Source organism: Pelodiscus sinensis, chromosome 4 (genome assembly GCF_052426305.1).
Source record: "Pelodiscus sinensis isolate ZL-2025 chromosome 4, ASM5242630v1, whole genome shotgun sequence".
NCBI lineage: Eukaryota > Metazoa > Chordata > Testudines > Trionychidae > Pelodiscus > Pelodiscus sinensis.
In genome coordinates this window covers 15088763-15102762 of record NC_143055.1, presented here as the reverse complement: position 1 = coordinate 15102762, position 14000 = coordinate 15088763, and the positions used below count along the sequence as shown (strand labels likewise).

The following is a 14000-nucleotide window of genomic DNA, read 5'->3' as shown; positions in this document are numbered from 1 at the left end:
CCTGCTTAGAAGCACCTGTGTTAGCTCTATTTGAGCTAGCATGCTGAATTCTGTCACATAGCTGCAGTAACATGAGGAGCAGCAGCAGCAAGGGCTAGCTGCCCCATGACTGTACCCAAGGATCCTGGCTAGGTTTATACTCAGGGTGGCTTGTCCACGCTATTACTTACCATGGCCTGTGCTACTTCTGCTGCATTACTGTTTTAGGGCACAAGCTTGACCATAGCTAGCATGACTATGCCTGTGAGAACTAGAATTTTATTCCCATTTCTAGCTGAGGATGATGCCATATTCTGAAGGAGGCATTGATGTTTGGCTGCTACAACCCGTCACATTTTTGTATTTAATTAAGGCTGTGGTAAACATGGGCCTGTCATAAGACACAAACCCACGTAGCTAGTCAAAGATAGATAGTACCACATGGTTTAAGCGTGCTCTTGAGTGTGATTTTTTTAAGTTTTGGGAGATATCAAATAGTGGCAGCCCACAGTAGTGGTTACTTCACAAGATTAAGTGGTTAAAAAAATTGTGTGCAATGTACAAACTAAACTAATTAGGTTGCATAGAGAATGCACATTTAAACAGAGAATCTTCTGGAAAGAGATTGAATGGGTATTGCAGAAGGATCCTTAAAGCTGTCCACCCACTTTATGTACAGTCGCAATAAAGAACACAGACAAGCTACTGTGATGAACTAACAAAGGGATAGGCTAAAAATCGGAAGAACCCCCTGGACTGAGAGCACAAGCCCAGTAGGCAGCTGCCAGGGCCAGCAGTGGTACCTGGCCAGTGGTCCAGGGCCTGCTGCAGCAGCGCCAGCAGCCAGGAGGGGAGCCAGCAGGGGCTCCCCAGAGAGCCATGACTTCCCCATATCCAGCAAACTCCCTTGTTTGGAACTAGTCAGGTCCCAAGGGTTGCAGACCACGAAGGTCCGATTTGTAGTTGCAAGTTCAGGGTGATGAGGGCAGGAAGGCTCATCCTTAAAGCTTGTGAGGGATGTAGGAAGCTCAGAAGGCGATTGGAAATCACAGGCTCAGCTCAAGGACAACGTGTATGATTGATACTATGTGGTGTATCCATGGCACCAGACAGAGGATGAGTATTGGCGTGGCACAATAGAGAAACTGAAAACTAGCATGTCATGTTTCTGGATTTGATTCCGCCAAATATGCACCAATGTGAGTCATGCATGCTATACCATGGGAGGTCATATATATCTGTATAACACTTAGATTCCTTGCTTGCTGATTCAGTATGCTTAATCATTGCCCAGATGGCAAGAAAGGTTGCAGTCATGTATTTAGGACAAGATAGCTGTTTTCAAAATTGGCCCATTGTTTGTGAATTACTCGGTAGCATTCAAACAATTCTGCCTAGGTAGTCACATCTTGCTTGTACAATGAATTACTTGGAAAATGTGTGGAAAATAGAAATCCAGTGCTTGAGTGATGCGTTTGTTTTGCAAAGATCAGTCATTGCAAGTTATTTTTTAAATGGGAAACAAAAGTTCAGGAAGGATGCTCTTACTTGCTCCTGCTTTTGCCTCCTAAGCTAGCCCAAGCCCTTAGATGGATTGTCATTTACCTGGAAGTACACAGATATGTCAATGACTCAAACTCGGTGTCAGGGCTACTGAACAGTCTGCATTTGGGTGCGTTTGATGTGAAAACTTGTGTTTTTTGGTGATGGAGGAATGGACGAGACACAGTCCTTTCACCGCTAATCGATATTGCTTGTTAATTGATCAAGGAGATGATGAGGAGACTGCCTCTCAGCATCCATCTGGGAATAGTGTGGGCCTGATTCGCCATCCCCCTGCACTTCATGTAGTCATTTGCACCAAGGCAAAGAGGGTATATAATGAAACCACATCCGAATTCCAGCATTACTCCCCCTCTGCCCTTCTGTAACTGACTTCACAAGGTGCAGGGCAATCAAGAATGTTGTTGCTGAGGCTGCTCACCTGAGCTTGGTTCTCCCTTTCACCAATATTACTTTCTGCCAGACTTTAGCATCTCATTTGCCCTGCATTGCCGTTCCTGTGTATTCCTTTCTTTACTGAAGCATCACAATGGTTAAGGCTAAGGTGGCACTTTCCCCTGTTTTCAGTGATGTCTAGCTTTCCCCAAACAATGCTTTGGGAATGTAATCTCTCATATAAAAACGTGAGCTTGTATCACAAACTGATAAGTATTGAAATAACTTTCCAAGGTTCTTGTTTAATTCACGGCACTAAATATTCACTTAGTGTACGTCTACACAGCAGAGCTAAAATCAGAAGAAGCTACACAACTTACAGCTACTTCAATTGCATAACTTAAGTGAAAATAGCTTAACTTAGGCGCTGTCTATACAGCAGGAAGTCAAAGGAAAAACACTCTTCCTTTGACTTCCCTTACTCCTCGTGAAATGATGGTTATCAGAAGTCAGAGTAGGATATCCTCCAGCTTGACATTATTTCAATATAAAGGCTTGTAGTGTAGATGCGCTCTTTGTTATTTCAGAATAACATCAGTTATTCCGAAATAACGCTGCTGTGTGGACGTATCCTTAGAGTCAGATTGTTACACACATCTTGGGTGAAAAAAGGGAGATTCTGTCAATGGTCCTTTATTCTGATATATTTATTTGCCAAAATAAGCAAGGAAAAACGTATGTAGATAGTGATTAAGTAAAGCTATTTCTAAATTTTTTTTTTAACATTTAACCATCCTGTAATTTACATACCTAAGAGCTTCAAGAAATGAGATGCTGAAAGAATCACCACCCATATAAGGAGTCCTGTGGCACCTTAAAGACTAAGGGTATGTCTAGACTAGCCCCTAGTTTGATCTAGGGAGGCTAATGAGGGCGACCGAAATTGCAAATGAAGCACGGGATTTAAATACCCTGCACTTCATTAGCATGTTCCCGGCCGGTCACCATTTAAGAAATGGACTAGCCCAAAGTAACTGCCCGCATCTACACGCGGCAGTGAAACGGGATTCCGAATTAAAGCCCTAAATCGAATTAGCTGTTATTCCTCCTGGAATGAGGTTTAACGGCTAATTGATTTAGGGCTTTAATTCGGAATCCTGGTTCACTGCCGCGTGTAGACATGGGCAGTTACTTCGGGCTAGTCAATTTCTAAAATGGCGACCGGCTGGGAACATGCTAATGAAGCGCAGAGTATTTAAATCCCGTGCTTCATTTGCAATTTCGGTCGCCCTCATTAGCCTCCCTAGATCAAACTAGGGGCTAGTCTAGACATACCCTAACAGATTTATTTGGGCACCTTAAGTGTCACAGGACTCCTCGTTGTTTTTGCAGATACAGATTAACACAGCTACTCCTCTAAGATTTGTCAACCCTACAAGTGAGAGAGAAGTGTATCTCTTGTACTGCACTTAGCCTTGGTTAAGTCCACAAAGAGGAAATTGAAGATATTTATGATTCTATTAAAGTTACTGTTCAACACATTCAAGGGGAAGATCGTGAAATATAAAGGGCAGTGTGTCACATATTAATGTTAACCCAGCAATATCATTTATATTGAAATTTGACTTGACTTTTCAAGCACCGTTTGAAAGGTTATTGCATGTGAAACTGAATTAATCAAGGCAGTCAGTTTGCCCTTTTACAATTTAAAATCTAAATTAGATGTTTCTTTTTCAAAAAAAGAAACTTCCTAAGCCCTTCAGAAATAAAAGACACAGCTCACCAAAAACAAAATGACAACAAAAGTGCAGACCTAAGAAATCCTGAGGTCCAGATTCTGATCTCATTTACACTAGTACTAAGTTGAATGGGGATGCTTCATCTTTACATTGGTCAAACAGATCAGAGTCAGGCCTCTATAAACTTCTAAGATTTTATGCTCCTAATATGTGACCTATTAATGTCCTATTCATTTTCAAAGTCATTTAGATCCTTTCCTCCTCCATCCTTGGCTAGCTTTCCTGAAATTGCTTCTGAATCAGCTCCATTAATTCATAGGATAAGGTATTCTCAGACTGATATTTGCACTCTAGGTACACATAAACTGGGCCATTATAACCCTTGTTCATTTCCTCACCCCGGGGGGTATGTCTACACTGCAGGCTTCTTGCACACAAACTGTTTTGCGCAAGAGTTCTTGCGTAAAAACTTCCAGAGTGTCTACACTGCATGAGTGTTCGTGTGCAAGTAAATTTACAGTAAAGTGTTGGAAAAGAGGGCTTCTTGCACAAGAGTTATTCCTCTCCCCACGAGGAATAAGCCCTCTTGCTCAAGAAGGCAGTGTGGATGGGCAACAGGGGTTTCTTGCACAAGAAATCCCTAGGGCTAGAATGGCCATGAGAGCTTTCTTGCGCAAGAGAGTGTCCACACTGCCATGGACGCTTTTGCGCAAAAGCACATCTCTTGTGCAAAAGCACATGGCAGCGTGGATGCACTCCTGCAGAAGAACTTTTGCTCAAGAACTCTTGCGCAAAACAGTTTGTGTGCAAGAAGCCTGCAGAGTAGATGTAGCCTTAAAATTTTGTCAGGAGTTCCACCGATACCCTTTGCTTCTTGGAGATCTCTAGTGTAGTGTGTCAAGAAGTGTGTCCATTTTTCCTAGGCTAGCTAGATGCTTTCAGGTCTCATTTGCTTCAGAACATCCCCATTTTGGAGGCAATCCAGAATATCTTGTATCCCTTTTATCCCAAGAAGGCCCCAAAAAACCCAACACTTAAATAGAAAAACTCATTCAACAGACACTGTAGGCTACATCTACACTGGCATGATTTTGCGCAAGAACTCTTTTGCAGAAAAGTTCTTGTGCAAAAACTCTTTAAGAAGACAGCTTCTACACTGGCATGTGCCTTTGCGCAAGAGATGTGCTTTTGCGCAAGAACATCCTTGCCAGTGTGGATGCTCTCTTGCGCAAGAAAGCTCTGATGGCCGTTTTAACCATAGGGCTTTCTTGTGCAAGAAATTCATGTTGCCTGTCTACACTGGCCTCTTGCGCAAGAACAGTTGCGCAAGAGGGCTTATTCCTGAGTGGGAGCATCATAGTTTTTGCACAAGAAGCACTGATTTCATACATTAGAACATCAATGTTCTTGCACAAGAACTCGCGGCCAGTGTAGACAGGCAGCAAGTTTTGGCAGAAAAGCGGCCGCTTTTGCACAAGATCGCGCCAATGTAGACACAGCTTGTCAGGCTAGATGACATTTTTTTTTTTTGTGGGAGTGATGGAAAGATTTTTTTCCCACCAGAAACCTATGAGTTTTTTTTTTTTAATCCACAGCACCAGTCTCTGAGAAACACTGGGCTGCAGGGTTAGAACTCAGCCCTATGGATTTGCCAAGGAGTTAGCATCTGCATGCTGGTGCCCATGAACAGCTTGTGGGCTGCTTTCCATTATCGACTGTGCACATAGACAATGGGAAGTTCTGCCTCATAGGATTTGACGAGCATCAGTCTCATGGCTCCTGATGAGCCCCCTACCCTATATAAATAAATGTAAGGAGTGTATTTCCTGGAGCTGCTATTGCTATTCCTGCTCTTGAACTCCTGGCTTTGACCGTGGCTTGGTTTGGATGTTGCCTCCTGTCCCAGATCTTGAAACCGGACTTGGACTTTGGCCCTTGGTTTTAACTCTGGCCTGGAAGTAGACTCTGAACTCCTCTGTAGGTTTGACCCTGCTCTGACCTTTGGTTCTACATAAGAACATAAGAATGGCCATACTGGGTCAAACCATAGGTTCATCTAGCCCAGTATCCTGTCTACCAACATTAGCCAATGCCACATGCTGCAGAAAGTGTAAACAGAACAGGTAATCACCGAGTGATCCCTCTCCTGTCATCCATTTCCAGCCTCTGACAAAACTTGTTAGGATCCTGACATATGGTATGTGAAGGTTCTTATTTTCTGATAAATTCCTAGATGTTAACAATGGAAAAGATCTATTAAATGCATGCAGTGTATCTCCCTGGTGATACAAATCTGTCTGCTTTTAAATTTACCACTCTATATGTCTACCTCTGTATCTATATTTACCTCCATATATTCAGCTTCTGTTAGAACTTAAAATAGGGAGCAGGAACCAAACAAGAATGTGGAGAGTCAGGCCATCATAAGCCATGTGGACTGATTCTAATTCCTTGCATTCTTTATGGTTGATGGAGCTGTGGTCTGTTATGCCTCTAGAGTGTATATCTAGATTACATGGCTCCGTCGATGGAGCCATGTAAACTAGTTTACCTGACATAGTCAATGAAGCGGGGATTTAAATGTCGACCGCTCCCTTATGCCTCATGAAACAAGGTTTACAGGAACAGTCGACAAAAGCTTCCCTTGTCGACCGATCCGCGTGTAGACTGCCACTCTGTGCCGGCTCAGCTGATTGTCGGTACAGCGCAGAGGCCATTTTTATTTTAATGAAGCGGGGATTATTTAAATCCCCGCTTCATTGACTGTCAGATAAACTAGTTTACATGGCTCCATCGATGGAGCCATGTAGTCTAGACATACCCTAGGACACTCCAGCCATCTACTGCAGCTGTGTATTTCTTTGTTTCCGCCAGTCTCCCCATGCACATGCTGCATTTAGATTTCATAGTTCTCCAAACCTTTGTTTGCTCAGGACAGGTCCACACTACCAGAGAAAGTTGACCTAAGATAAGCAACCCCAGCTACAAAAATAGCATAGCTGGTGTCAACGTACATTAAGTCAAATTTCTGCACTGCAGGAGGTCAAAGGGAGAAACTCTCCAGTCAATTTCCCTTACTCCTCATGACCTAGTGGAGTACCAGGCTCAACTTAGAGGGTCCTTCCTAGACCTGCTAAATCGAACCCTGGTAGATTGATCTCCAGAGTGTCTCCCTCAGGGTAAGTGAAGACAAGCCCTCTGTCTCTGATACCTTATATTTCTGCGTGCTGTGGAACATTTTTTTTAATAAACTCATTCAGCCATTTACTTTTGATTCAAAGGAATTAAAGGGAGACAGAGATAATATCAACAAGATTATACAGATAAATCATATAAGAACACGTGTGAACTTACACAGGCCAATCACACAAACAGAAAATACTTCAGTGAGGTAAAAGTTCATTGCTACATTGGTATTTGGTGATGCAAACCTAGGTGCTGACTGTAATTTCCCAAGGGTTTCTCAAAACCCCCTCTCCCACTCCACCCCTGCCTCTCCCCCACTCATCCCTTCCCCCCAGGCACCCTCCCAAGCTATGGAGCACCCGTGGAATTGGTGCCTAAGCAAATCTATTTGCAAACAAGTTATAGGCAGAAATGGGGGTTAGCCAGGTTTTATACAAAACTGAGAGTGACATTCTTATACATATGTAGATACTTAAAATGTCTGATATAGCTACTGTCAAACTCAAGTAGCTTGTGGCCTTCTAATTTCTTAATTAGCTGAGAAGAAGTCGCTCCAGAATGGCTGCTTCTCTGTTTGAATCACTTAAGTTTTTTATTGTAAAGTGGTCTCTTTGTGTAATTTGGGAATGTTTTTGCTGATGTGTACTTAGTATCTCTCTCACACTGGGTGACTGCCTAGTCAAGTTTTCCATGAGGTATCTTAGGAGCTGCGGAAGTGACTAGATTAACTTTTTTCTTCACTCTTGGGGAATGCTGCAATCTGCTCCACTATTAAAACTATAACTGAACAATAACAAATTGCATTGGGTAACACAATCTTGTTTACTGCCCCAGAGTGTTATGGAATGGGTATACTCACTGACCCTTACAAGTACAACCCAATTCTGACAGCCACCCAAAGCAACCTGGACAGATGCTCCTTCACACAAAGAATAATTATGTTCTACAGCACTGACATCTGGTGGTTGACTGGAGAGGACACAAACATGAGAGATCTGTTGGATGTGTACCTATGTCATTTGTGTATTCTGCATTCCACAAAGTATGGTGATGCTTAAAGGGATAAATATTAGGATTTGAGAAACCTGCAGGCAGAGAGGCAGCAAACATATAAAGATACTGTTTTATTAGTTGACTAAACTGTGTGCAGATAATCCTGCTGCATGTTAATCCTTTTGACTAATCTGATCTGTGTGAATGATTCTCCCCAGAGAGCTGGGATATAGCTTGGAATGCTTGCTCTGTGAGCACAGGCTGCTGCTTCCCGCCGTTGATCTTTATTTCCTCTGTCTGTGTTGAGAAACAGGAGCAAAAACCTTCTGCAAAATTTTCTCACTTCAGAAGGAGGCTGCTGTTGTTCCTATCACTGCAGCCACTAGACGGAGCCCAAAAATGGGCCCTGATTCTGCTTCTTAGTCAGTGGAACGCTTGGCAAACATAGGATCTGCCCACATGGAACAATTTGCAATGTTACCGTGGTTTGCAGGGAATTCTGCAAATACTTCTGTGCATTCTAATGTATTTGGCCATGAATGCCTATATCCATTTGGTCTTCTATACACCATTCCCGATATAGCACGGTACAAAAAGTTCATTTGGACTCTGGGATATGCAGGAGAAGAAACATTTCTCCCCTGAGGCCAGGAGAACTTTCCCTGGCTATTGGGGAGCCCTTGACATTTACGCATGCTGGCAGCTGTGAAACATCTTGCATCTCTCATTTAATCAGTTCCTTATTCCAATTATCTACATATGCTCATACTGTTTTTGAGTGTCAGTGTCCATTTTAAGAAATGAATCTGGTAAAGGCGTGTGAATGAACATCAGGCGAAACACTGTATTATGATAAACTTAAAAAACAACAAATGGTCTGGGAGCACTTTATAGACTAACAAAACATGTAGATGGTATCATGAGCTTTCGTGGGCATAGTCCACTTCTTCAGATGTCCGAAGTTTTGAGTTTAGGATGTGCAGACCCAAAATAAATAGGGGAGAGGGAGGAAGGAAAAAAAGGAGGGGGGGCGAGAAAACAAGGAGTAAAGGGTATGAAAATATCAAAGGGAAAAACAAGTAGGCAGAACTTTCAATCTATAAGCATCTTAAGATTGGATAGTTAAAAGGAAGCAGATAAGGATCAAAGGATAGCAATAGACAGGAAGGGTACCATCGCAAGTATCTATATAAAGAGCTGTTGGCACCTTCTTTTAATGTTAGGTTGATAATGTCCCAGCCATCCCTTATCTCGATTGAAGCCCATCAGCATGATAATTGAACTTGTGGATGAACTGTAATTCCAACACCTCTCTGTGTATTTGACTAGTAGAACTGGTTTGTGACAAGATAGCTACCTGGAGATCTTTTAAAGAGTGATTAGGTAGATTTAAGTGCTCTCCAATAGGTTTCTGACTGTTCCCTTTAGGTATAGCTGATTTGTGTCCATTAATTCTTTGACATAGGGACTGTCCAGTTTGTCCAATATATATAGCAGTGGGGCATTGCAGGCATTTGATGGCATAGATCAAATTACTGGATGTGCAGTTGAATAATCCTCTGATTTGGTAGCTTATGTTGTTGGCTCCAGTAATGAATTCGCTTGTATAGATATGTGGGAAGAGTTGGCACCATGGCTGATTGCAGGGCTGGGTTCCTGGATGCTTATGATGTGGTTGTGTAGCATGGTTACTGGAAATAATCGTTTCAGGTTGGGGGGGGTCGCACGAAGTGAGGGCAGGTGGTCGGGCACGAGGGTGAGGGCAACCCCGATGATGACAGGGCTGAAAGTCTGAGGGGGAGCCTGACCCACAACAGGACCCATACTTCATAAAACCCCTGCATGAAACTTATGGAAAGAACTGGCTGCTTGATGGTTTTTTATTTTTACAACTACAAAATTCTTGATTCTTGGTGTTTTTGTTGATGATGTTTTAAAATCCCAAGTATTGAGAGCTCGTTCAGATATTGGGGCCCTATTTAATCACAGCTCCCTTCCCACTAGAATTTGGGGAAAAGGTTGGATAAAAAGTTTTCGCTATATCCAATGATGACATCACCAAAAGGTGCCTTCCTATTATTTATTTAATAATTAAAGGCTGTAAGCATCTCAAGACTCCATGTCAAGATAGTGTTAGGCAATTCTCAGTGGATGAGACAAACTAGACTGAGATAATGGGATATTTCTGCAGAATGTGATCTGTCCATCTCAACAGAGTCTAACCAATGTTATATTTTCTCAATATTTAATTTTATTTATCTCATTAAAATGACCAAATATCCCCATCCCCCGTCAATGAATGTTTTATTTCGTTATAGTAAGTAAAAATTTCAGTCTAAAATGCTGCTCCCTTCTGAGGGGGAAAATAATCCATTTTGTAGGCTCTGACTTCACATGTTTATTATAAATAAATATTTTGAACAGCGATTGGGAGTGAAAGCTATTGTTCAGTATAATGTGAAAAGTGAGTGTCCTAGAAATAGCAAGCTGCAATTATTCATATTGCTGATTTTTTTCCCCTGAAATATCTTGCTCTGTTGTCTCTGAGTATGGAAATCTATTGCACTGAATCACAGATGTGTTTCAAAGAATTAAAAACGTGCTAAGTTCAGCAGGAAACTTGAGGCAGGGTGCTGAGTTGGCAGCTTTCAAAATGTCAGCCAACTTAATGTAATGTTTGTCTCTTAAAACTATTACAATGCATTTTAGGAGAGTAAAGATTTTATAGCTGATTTTCCCCTCTATTCTCTCCTTAAACATATTTGATTAAAATACTTCTTCCTGCTTCTACGCTACACTGGCCTAATTTTCAGTGTGCACTCATTCAGTGACTCAATTAAACAATAACGATTTGCCAGTGTTTGCTGCATGGTGTTTTCATCTTTCCTATTTTGCATATTGAGACAATTGCATTTTTTCATAAATTGATGGGTAGTAAATGTTGGCAAGGACTGATACTTTAATGACAAGCAATGTAGGTTGAGATTGAACTGTATCTGTACAGCCTTTGCGCCTAAATGGTTGCCTGCATTAGTTTTTGTACTTGTGGCCATGACTTTGACATCAGCATCTGAAAGTTTGGCCTTGCACAGATTGTTGAGTTATGAGTTTCAATATCTCTCATGAGAACACTTCACCTTAAGTACATTGGAATTAGAATATCAATGCCAGAGTTATAAACCTGTGACAATTGGAGTTAATACAAGAAACTCTACTACGCTCCTGGCTTTATAGTAGTGTGCTGAGATTAATAATTTTCAAACTAAGTGTCACAACCCAATACTGGGTTGTGGAATGTCAGTCACTAGGTTGACCTGCGGTTAGGCTAAACCTGAGCCATTTGTTTTAGGTGACAAATCTGAGGAATTGTGCCAGATTGAGATGTCATTAGAGGAGGCATTGGCCATTGTCAGAAAACAGGATACTGGGCTAGGTCGACCTTTGGTCTGACCCAGTATGGCCGTTCTTATGTTCTTATTTTCTTAGGTGACCAGCAGGGGTATTACAGCAGGCTTCCTCCCTGCCCTGGTACTGCAGACCCCTCTGTGCCCTAAAAGTGGCCAGCAGCTGGTCCAGCTCCTAGGCAGGGCTGGATGGGGCTCCCTGCACTGTCTCCATCCTGGGCATTGACTCTAGGGACCGGTGCCTGTGGGTGAAAGAAGCACACAAAGCCACTTGTGCACCTCTGCCTATACTGGACTCTGCCTATGAACCAGACTGGCTACTGGCCATTTCCAGGGTGCAGTGCAGCCCACAGTGCCTGGACTGATAGGAAGCTTGCCCTAGCCCCCCTGCTACATTTCTAACAGGGAGCTGGCAGAGGAAAGCCCAGACCCAGACTCTGAGCATGAACCTCCTGCCCCAGCTCCTCCAAACCCAGAGCCCCCACCTACACTCCAAACACCTCATCTCCTTCCCACCCCAGAGCCTCTGCCCCCAGAGGGGGCTTGCACCACCCTGAAACCCACCTCAATCCCAGCCCAGAGCTTCCTTTCACACCCTGAACCCCTCTGCCCTGCCCCCCAGCCTGGAACCCCTATTATATCCCGAAACCCTCCTCCTCCCCCCATCCCCAGAGCCTGTGCACCCAGATGGAGCCCTCTCCTCCCCCCCCCATCCACACACCAACCCCATCCTGGCCCTACCCTATAGCCCTCACTCTAGTCAAAAGATAAAATTACGTTGGGTTGCAGATATCAACAATTATTTTCAACTGGGTCACGAGGGAAAAAGTTCGAAAACCACTGGGTGAGACTATAGCTTCTCAAAGCAAACAGAAGCAGCGGAATGTGCAAACATTAATTAATCTTCACAACCCCCCCATGAGTTATACAGGTATCTCTTAGCTCCATTTTACAGATAGGTAGAAAAACAAGCAGACAAGTTGAGGACATTGTTTTCAGAGGGTACATCTAGACTGCCAGGCTATTTTGGAATACCAAAATAGCTACCCTGCGTCCAAGGAACATGTCTGCTATTTTGAAATAATTTTCAAAATAACGGATGCACTATTTTGGCATTCCCGTAAATCTTGTTCCATGAGGAATAAGGGATGTTTTGAAATAGTGCTTTATTTCGAAATTTGGGACCATGTATACTTGCCAAATTTCGAAATAGCCTATTTTGAAATAAAATCGAAATAAAATATGCAATTTGCATAGCGCAAATTGCATATCTTATTTCGATTTTAAAGTGCAGTCTAGACATACCCAGAGTTACTGTGCTGTCAACAGAGTGAGCTGAAAGTCAGCTGCAGTTGCGGGTGATCATTACCAAGGACACTAGAAAGTCATTGCTAGGATCAGAACCCTGGAATTCTCGGCTCTGATCACATCGTCAACCCACTATTGTGTTTCTCTCTCAGTATATTTTTGTAACATCTGTTTTTCAGCTGTTAACCGTATGGCACACAGGCCAGTTATGCATGGTTCATTGGGACAATAGTCAATTATCTAGCCAATCAAAAAACACTTACCCACTTGTACAGAAAATAATGTTTGCTTTCATATCCCTAGTCAAAGCCTATTTACCACAGATATAATCATAACTCTAAAACAATATATGTATCTTGCCTAACCATACAAACTGCTGTAGTTTATTTGTTAAGTAATGGGCAAGCAATGAAACAGCTGTTGAAACACTGCACTGGGCTTTTCTTCTCTCAAGCTGAGCAACAAAATTTGCCTGGTCATTTAATCAATTTCATACTGATTTAAATTTGATAAAGTCACTCATGTTCACTCAGAGATTAGCTGGAAAGATGATATATCCCTGGACCACAATGCTATATTTAAATCACTTTAAATTAAAAAAAATTCTTGCTGGAGTAACTTTCCTGTAGTTATTATCTTTGTAACCCCAGCAGCTGCCAGATTTTTCCACGAGACCGTTCAAGCGTACAGTTTAAAGTACCAGTGATGTGTAAAGCTAAAAGATCTTAAGAAATGATTAATCAAGAGATGGACTTGAATGGTCTATTGTCTTCCCTCTTTGCACTGAGCTGGGATGATTTAATTAATAAATAAGTCAGGGGAAAAAATCTACACTGGAGTTAGGGCCAGTGTTCCCTCTAAGCTGCCTGGCAGCACAGCTTCACAGCCCCACCCAGTCAGAGGCTCAGGTATCCATACATGGAGCTGACTGTCTGGGCTGGACTGAATAATCACCAGTGAATAGCAGTTCCAGGCCAGGAGCTGCCTCACAGCTTAGAGGAAACACTGCTTACGCTGTATTTTTTTTTTTTAATTAACCACTTTTTTTTATACAGGTAGGTCACCCAAACACCGACAAGGCTTCACTTTACTAGCTTCAGTTTAAGTCAAGAGCATCATGGATTTTCTTCAAGGTATGGTACAAAATGATTGATATTTTCAACAAATGAAGATACCATTAATGAATATTCTGCCTTATTAGAAGGCTGGACTGACTTAAGATCCATGGGTCAATTTGGGCTCTTCTTACTAAGGCAACTCTCCCTTGAATTCAATGGGAGCTGTGTTCACTTAAGTAGTGTGGAATTTGGCACACAGTCATTCAGGCAGAGCCAAAACCTGCACCGTCTGAAGTCAACAGCAGGATTTCTGGTTTGACATCTGTTTATAAATCCCACATAGAGGGCAAATGTATTGCTGTGCTTACCTGAGTGCCATTAGTATCTTAGAGCTA

At 42.4% G+C, this 14000-nt stretch overlaps 1 long non-coding RNA gene across 1 annotated transcript in view; it reads left to right on the top strand.

Annotated features, from left to right (window-relative positions):
• LOC142829489 (uncharacterized) overlaps window positions 1-14000 on the top strand; it is a 98705-nt gene that overhangs the window by 28243 nt on the left and 56462 nt on the right. Inside the window, exon 2 of the long non-coding RNA XR_012903917.2 lies at window positions 13603-13680. This is a non-coding gene — a long non-coding RNA (uncharacterized LOC142829489). The remainder of the gene's footprint in view (window positions 1-13602; window positions 13681-14000) is intronic.